Source organism: Engystomops pustulosus, chromosome 5 (genome assembly GCF_040894005.1).
Source record: "Engystomops pustulosus chromosome 5, aEngPut4.maternal, whole genome shotgun sequence".
NCBI classification, from domain to species: Eukaryota; Metazoa; Chordata; class Amphibia; order Anura; family Leptodactylidae; genus Engystomops; species Engystomops pustulosus.
This window is the reverse complement of record NC_092415.1, coordinates 66,643,166-66,651,413: the sequence shown is the minus strand read 5'-3', so window position 1 is coordinate 66,651,413 and position 8,248 is coordinate 66,643,166. Positions and strand designations below refer to the sequence as shown.

Genomic DNA, 8,248 nt, shown 5'->3' with positions numbered 1-8,248 from the left:
GCAGCCATTGTATGGTCAGGGATCCCTGGCTGATGAGGTAAAAGACAGGAGGTTTCATTTTACATATCAAGAAAGCGGAGCAGAACGTCTATTTGTTGGGGGACAGGGGTCTCCGTTTATTATAAATGAACATCTACTAGCAAAAGAGGATGTGGTTTAATAAATATCACTCAATAGTAATGAACAAAACAGCTTTATTAAACAACACATAATAAAATATATAAAATTCATGTTTATATCTTTGTATAACAGTTATTTATGGCACAGAGAATAAACACATAGATATCAATGACGTTTACACTGTATGAAATTAGAACACTTTAAAATGTCAATTTTATTTTAAACCTTAAAATACTTCAGCCACTATAAATACACATTATTCAGGCTTTCAGGAGTGTATGGGGAGATTGGATCGCGATATAGAGTGAGTGAGATCCTATATCGCGGTCCAATCTCCATATTGCAGTGAACACCCGTGTAACACCCGTGATCAGTGCTAGCAGCTTTGCTATGGCACATTGTAATTCATGAGCAGTTAAATCCCCATATACTGCCATACTATAGTATGGCAATATTTGGTAGGATTAATCAGACAACCTAGGGTAAAAGAAAAATAAATAGTGTGAACAGAGCTGTACATGTAAATTTTTCATGTTTTAGATTACACCCAATACAATACAATGTGTGACAGGTTCTGTGTGAATCCACTGAGCTGGGGTAAATAAGTTGGTAAAGATACAAATGATGAGATGTGATGTCACTGAGTGGAGGATGTAACTCACCAGTGACTGGTCTCCACATCCAGCAGGAAGACGTCTCGTCCATCAGAGGATCCGTCACATCACGTCTCCTAATCTGAAATAAAAAGAGACATTATATTCAGTGAAGTGACTGCAGGTATCTCTCCAGGTGTCTCCTGCAGGGACATACATTGCCAGGCATGGCGGGTGGGTTGCCAAGGCAACTGTACAAGATGGTAGCTGCCCGGGCCCATCACTGCCTTCCAGTAGTAATTACAAGAGCCCCTCATCTATACATATATATATATATATATATATATATATATATATATATATATATATACACACACACATCTATACATATACATATATATACACACACACACATCTATACATATATACACACACACACATCTATACATATATATATATACACACATACACACACACACATCTATACATATATATATATATACACATCTATACATATATATATATACACACATCTATGCATATATATATATATATACACAAACATCTATACATATATATATATATATATACACACATCTATACATATATGTATGTATATATATATATATATATATATAAATACACACATCTATACGTATATATACACACATCTATACATATATACAGTATAGTTTTACTATGTGGCAGTTAGTTAGAGCCATAATACGTTGTCCCGTCATCAGTAAATCTGTATCACACTCCAACCCCTTATGTAATTGGCCTTTCCCTCCCACACATCACTTGGTGTCAGTTGTCAGAGTCTCCTAAAACTTCATCCAATGTATGAGATACATAAATGACAGTATAAGATTCTGCATCATGTAAAGATACTGTACATCAACTAAAAGTGGAAGAAACTGTTAATAGCTGCTGGGGATGAAGTAACTGGATGTAACGTACCAGATAGTGGATTTTGGTAGGACTGCTCCCCCAACACCAACGCTTTACATCTTCCTTGTAGTGTAATTATCCAGGACCCCAGGACATAGACAGTTGCTACACTTCACAAAGAAGGTGACAGTTCTAAAAGCCACACCCACTTTTCATATAATGCTGTGTTGCTATTGGCTGATGCTCATGGAATAAACCAACCAGGAAAGGGACTCTGTATACAGTATATGAAATGGACTGCTCCATTTTCACACAGTACGCTTACTCCTATATCCACTATATGCTGTACAGTATCAGTAATATAATATATTGTGTATATTTACTTCCTTTGGGTCAGTTACATTAATGGATTCTAATTTATATTTACAAGTATCCCCCATGATGCTTTGACAAATGGTTTATTCCGACTGGCATATTAGAAGCCATAGTTTTCCCTTATGTTTTTGCTAGGATTTTCCTGTAGATAATGGGGCAGAGATAAAAGAAAAACCATCAGTCTTGAATAATGTGCACTAAAAACTAGCCTTCAAGTTTTGCTCCACATCCATTGGGGCAGATTTATCAAGCTGTCTGGAAGCCAGAATATTCCTAGTTGCCCATGGCAACCAATTACAGCTTGCCTTTAAAATATTCTTGAGCATTGGTAAAACGAAAGCTGAGCTGTAATTGGTTGCCATGGGCAACTAGGAATATTCTGACTTTCAGACAGCTTGATAAATCTGCCCCATTATGTGTTTTATACACTGTAGGGGGCATTTAACAATGTGTCTCAGGTTTCGCCAGTTTCTAGCTGGAAAACAATAATCTTTTGCTGCGCCACATTTATCACTGTGATGAGGAATTCTGGTGCAGTATAAGGCTACATTCACATGAGCATGTGCCCGCCGTAACGTAGCATGGCGGGCACAGCGCTGCTCACCCCTGCCCCTCTGCATAGCGATATATATGGCGCACAGCGTTATATCCTATCTTTCTCCTGGCTACTGGACTGGACTGAAGGTTGGTGCCCATGTGCAGCACCGTGCTGTCTATGGGGGACATATATGTGATGTATATATGTTGCCCATACATACGTTCCCCATACAGTTGTCTTAATGTTGCCTTAGGTCCCTTCCACACTTGCAAGTGTAATGCGCTGAACTCGTATCACACCCCAGCGAGTGCTGCCTGGATCTCCCGGCCCGAACGCTGCAAACCGGAAATGAACTCAGCATGTCAGTTCAGTTTGGTTTGCAGCGTTCGGCCGGGAGATCCAGGCAGCACTCGCTGGGGTGTGATGCGAGTTCAGCGCATTACACTTCCAAGTGTGGAAGGGGCCTAAGGCTGGTGCCACACGTACCGCTTTGTCTGCGCTTGCAAACGCAAACAAAGTCACGGCCACCGGGGCGGGCCGAGGCCTGATAGCATCGGCGTTTCTATGGAAACGCCTGCGATCGGGACCGAGCTGCCGGTATTTTGTGTTAAATCACCCCCTTTTGGGGCTTATTAGGGAAGGGGTGTGGCTTAGCAGGAAGGATTGGGATCTCTTCACCAAGTCTGATTGGATGCTAATAGTGAAAGTGAGATTTCAGACAACAACTGATATGCTGAAAATGTGTATAGTTTTGTTTGCATTAGAGTTCTATTATTGCCTTTATCCAATCCATCACAAAATGTAGGAGATTTTGGTGAGGTGGTTTGAAGTGATCTGTTTTTATTATTAGTGATTTAATTTTTACTAGTTTTATATTATAGGGAAAATAAATACAGCATGTTAGGATGGTAAATGTATAAATCTGCTGTAAAAAAATCTATAACTTTTTTATTTTTACACGTAAAGAGTTCTGTGACAGCTTGTTTTCTGCATAACAAATTGCACTTCATAGTGAGGGTATTGAATATTCCATGCCGTGTACTGGGAAGCGGGGAAAAAATTCCAAATGCAATGAAAATGGTGAAAAAACGCATTTGTGCCGTATTCTTGTGGGCTTGGATATTACGGCTTTCACTGAGCACCCCAAATGACATGTCTACTTTATTCTTTGGGTCACTACGATTACGTGGATACCAAATTTGTATAGGTTTTATAATGTTTTCATACATTTACAAAAATTAAAACCTCCTGTACAAATTTTTTTTTTTGATTTTGCCATCTTCTGGCGCTAATAACTTTTTAATACTTTGTTGTATGGAGCTTTAGATGGTGTCATTTTTTTGCGACTTTTGATAATATTTTCAATGATATAATTTTTAGGACTGTACGACCTTTTAATCACTTTTTATAGATTTTTTTTTTATATTTTTCAAAATGTCAAAAAAGTGCCATTTTCGACTTTGGGCACTATTTTCCATTACGGGGTTAAACGCAGTGAAAAAACGTTAATATATTTTGATAGATCGGGCATTTTCGGACGCGGCGATACATAATGTGTCTATGATTTTTACTGTTTATTTATATTTATGTCAGTTCGAGGGAAAGGGGGGTGATTTGAATTTTTAGGTTTTTTTATTACAATTTTTTTTTATTTTTCTTTTTACTATTTTTCAGACTCCCTAGGGTACTTTAACCCTAGGTTGTCTGATCGATCCTATCATATACTGCCATACTACTGTATGGCAGTATATGGGGATTTTCCTCCTCATTCATTACAATGTGCTATCAGAACATTGTATTGAAGGGGTCAAAACGAAATAGCCCTGAGGCTACCATGGAGACGGATCGCCGCTCCCCGATGACGTCACGGGGAGCGACGATCCTAGGCAAGGAGGTGGCGCCCATGCGCCGCTAACTTTTTGAGGCTGCCGGCAGCCATCGCTGTAATAACACCTGCGATCGGTGCTAGTACCGATTGTGGGTGTTACCGGTAAGTCTTTGCTGCAATATGCAGCCTCATATGCCATGCAGCGGGATCCGGTCGCGAACCAATTAAGTAATATGTAAATTAACTACAGAGGCTACTGGGGCGTGTACTAGCCTGGCCGGAGCCAATTGGAGCTAATTGGGCTACGGCTAAGAACCCTCTGGTTGGAAACTTGTCAGACTTTTCATTATTAGTGACGTCCTAGTTTTTCATTTTTTCAAATAAAATGGATTTTTAATCTAAAAATCTTTTTAATCTTTTTCCTTCTCATTTGATGACTGCTGGTTCCCCAATCCAGACATTCATGCTTTCCCTGTGTAAATGACAAATGATTTCGACAAAAAAACACCTTTATTAACCCCTTAGTGAGCAGGCTTATTAATGACCAAGCCCTGTTCTTCAAAACATGCGTTTTTACTTGTTACCATGCGTTTCATTATTGTTGGATGTGTTAACATTGGGACACATCTGCTTACACTTCAGCCAAACACATTATAACATGTAACAACGCATCCAATAATTCAGCGCGTGAAAGCACCTAGAGTCAAGGCTGCACCCAACCTGCAGGATTGTTACTGTACTTATGTAAAACAAGAGTGTAGTTAATGTGTGTAGTACAGTATGTTGTAGTTTCAACCACAAACTGTGTGTGTTCATGTATACACAGAGGGCAGATTTATCAGTGTTTGCTGGTTTTCTGATGATTTTTTACAGTTTTGTCACTGTTGGGTTCTTGCAGGTTTTTATGGAACACTTAACTTTGAGTAAAGTTCACTCATGTCGCCAGAATTAATATGTCACTGAAATAAACTGGGTTTAGCACCTCAAATATTTTAATAAAAATTACAATTGCTTATTCACAGGTGGTTTATGCAGCTGTATGTGTATACCGTATTTTTCGGACTATAAGGCGCACGAAAAATCCTTTGATTTTCTCAGAATTCAAAGATGCGAATTATAGTCCAGTGCGCCTTATATATGAACCGTACCTACAGACAACAGCTGCCTTGAACAGTGCACAGTTCTGCCACCTGCTGGTCATTCATCCTTATAATAAGGTGCGCCTTATAATCCGGTGTGCCTTATATATAAACCTAGATGTTTTAGCAGGCATTTAAAGATGGTGCGCCTTATACTCCGGTGCGCCTTATAGTCTGAAAAATTCTGTAATTATATACAGGCGGTCCCGTACTTAAGGACACCCGACTTGCAGACAACCCATAGTTACAGACAGACCCCTCTGACCTCTGGTGAAGCTTTCTGAATACTTTGCAATAATCAGCTGTAATGTGTCTGTAATGAAGCTTTATTGATAATCATTGGTCCCATTACAGCAAAAAATGTTTAAACGCCAATCTACATTTATAAAATATACAGTTAAGACTTGCATACAAATTCAACTTAAGAACAAACCTCCGGACCCTATCTTGTACGTAAGTACAGGATAGGTTCTGTAAGTTTGTTCTTAAGTTGAATTTGTATGAAAGCCGGAACTGTATATTTTATAAATGTTACCCCAGTCAAAATTTTTTTTGGTCTCTGTGACAATTAGTCAATTAGTCTGAGGTTTAAATACAGTAAATTACTAATATCCAGAGGTCTGTTTGTAACTAGGGGTCGTCTGTAAGTCAGGTGTTCTTAAGTAGGGGACCACCTGTGTATATATATATATATATATATATATATATATATACTGTGAGAAAGTAAGAGGTATTGTGTGGGAGAGCCACTATCTGTCTTACAGGCAGATAAAATGCATGTGGTAAAAGCCCTGGATTTGTCTGCAGTAACCCAAGGGTTAATGCAGACATATAGTAAGCAGGAGAAGTCTGTTTGGTCTATGTTGGCCTAACTGGCATAGACACCTTTGTAATGTGTGTACTGGGCCTGCTTATTATGGAGTAGGGTTAGGCAGGTAGTGGGACTCCTACTCCTACATCCGGGCTTCGGTCCTGGGTTTCTGTATAGCCCACAGGTGCGGGTCACAGGCCTCGTTAGAGCCTGATATAATCTGCAGGCCAGAAGCAGTAGGTGAGGCACTACCTGGAGAGCTGAAGGCTAAGGGTGATGCCACACATGGAGTTTTGAACACGTTTTTGGTCCGTTTTTGAACAGTCCGTTAAAAAATGCATGCGTTAAAACGCATCTGTTTTTAAGAACGGATGCGTTTTTTAACAGACTGCTTAAAAACGGACCAAAAAACGGTTTCAAAATGCCATGTGTGACATCACCCTAAGACTGAGTTCACAGAGCAAAGGTAACTGAGTGCCTCCTGTACTACCGCTGGCCAAGAGCGTGTGCCAGGCAGCCTGGTACCCGTATAGCTAGGATATGATATTGTATTAGGCAGTGCCTAGCCGGGCAGGGTTTAAAAACAAAGCTGAATTTATGTTGTTTTGGAAGTGTGAATAAAACACTAACTCTGCATGTGTCCCTGCTCCCTGCACTACTACTACCAGGCATCTACCTGAGTCCCCACACAATATATATATATATATATATATATATATATATATATATATATATATACACAGTTATTTATGTGGTTCTAAGCTGATATACACATTGCAGATAGCAATATACAGTACCAGTGTAATGTATAGAATTTATAAAATCTCCAGCATGTCAGTTATTGATGCCAATTGTGGGCGCTCAGTCCTCCCTTCTGCATTAGAAATGCAGCTTAAAGGAAATTTACCACCAGGATGAAGGTTTGCAAACCAAGTTCACTGACATGCTGGTGTAGACCTCCTCTGTCATGATCTGCTTTCTTTTAGCTTCTAATCCCCTTGAATTAACAAAAAAAAAAAATAATGTAATTATGCAAATTACACAGAGGGGCTTTGAGCTCAGTAAATGGAGCCCTTCTTGCTAAATTGCATATTTTTAAAAAAGCTTTTCACATAAAACAACTTAAGAAGCTAAAAGAAGAGCAGATCCTGGCAGATGGGCACCCACCAGCATGTAAGTGAGCTCGGTTTACAATCCTTCATCCTGGTGGTAGATTTCCTTTAAATCCGTAACAGAAACCATCAGATTTTGGATGGTTTATGCGTTGTATGAAATGGCTGTGGAATGAATCCTGTGAACATTCATCATCGGCAGCCGGCTTTACATGGGTTTATTCCATCCTTACTATTCATGACAAATCCATAAGATATGTCATTATTAGGCCCCATTCACACTTGCATTGCAGATCAGTCAGAGTCTGATCAGGGTGCGATCAGGGTTTGGTCAGTGAAAAACTGACATTTTACATCAGAGTTCAATCAGTGTCTCAGTTTTTCATGTATGCTGAAAATTTAAACGTGCTTTAACCCCTTAACGCTCTACGGTGTAGCTCTACGCCGCAGAGGTGCAGGGAATGTATAAAGAGGGCTCACGGGTGGGGGTTGTTGCATATTGCAGCAAACCCCCACCACCATTAACCCTTCTGTTGCCGCCAGCAAGTTCGCCGGTGGCATTTAAAAGACGGCGGCGCATGGGCTCTGCCATCTTAATTCCGATTGTCGCTCCCCCGAACGTCATCAGGGGGCAGCGATCGGTTGCCATGGTAGCCTTGGGTCTTCTTTTGACCCGAGGCTAAATTGTTTTTGCAGATTCGTTACAATGTGCCAGTGGCTCACTGTAACGAATAACATGCAAAAATGCCATATACTGCAATACAGAAGTATTGCAGTATATGGTATGAACGATCTGACCATCTAGGGTTAATGTACCCTAGATGGTCTAAGAAATAAATAA

General features: G+C 39.8%; 1 long non-coding RNA gene across 2 annotated transcripts in view; it reads right to left on the bottom strand.

Annotated features, from left to right (window-relative positions):
- Positions 1-266: 266 nt before the first annotated feature.
- Positions 267-8,248, bottom strand: part of LOC140134040 (uncharacterized) — a 30,392-nt gene continuing 22,410 nt past the window's right edge. For both annotated transcript variants that reach the window (XR_011856034.1, XR_011856035.1), the window contains exon 3: positions 267-855. This is a non-coding gene — a long non-coding RNA (uncharacterized lncRNA). The remainder of the gene's footprint in view (positions 856-8,248) is intronic.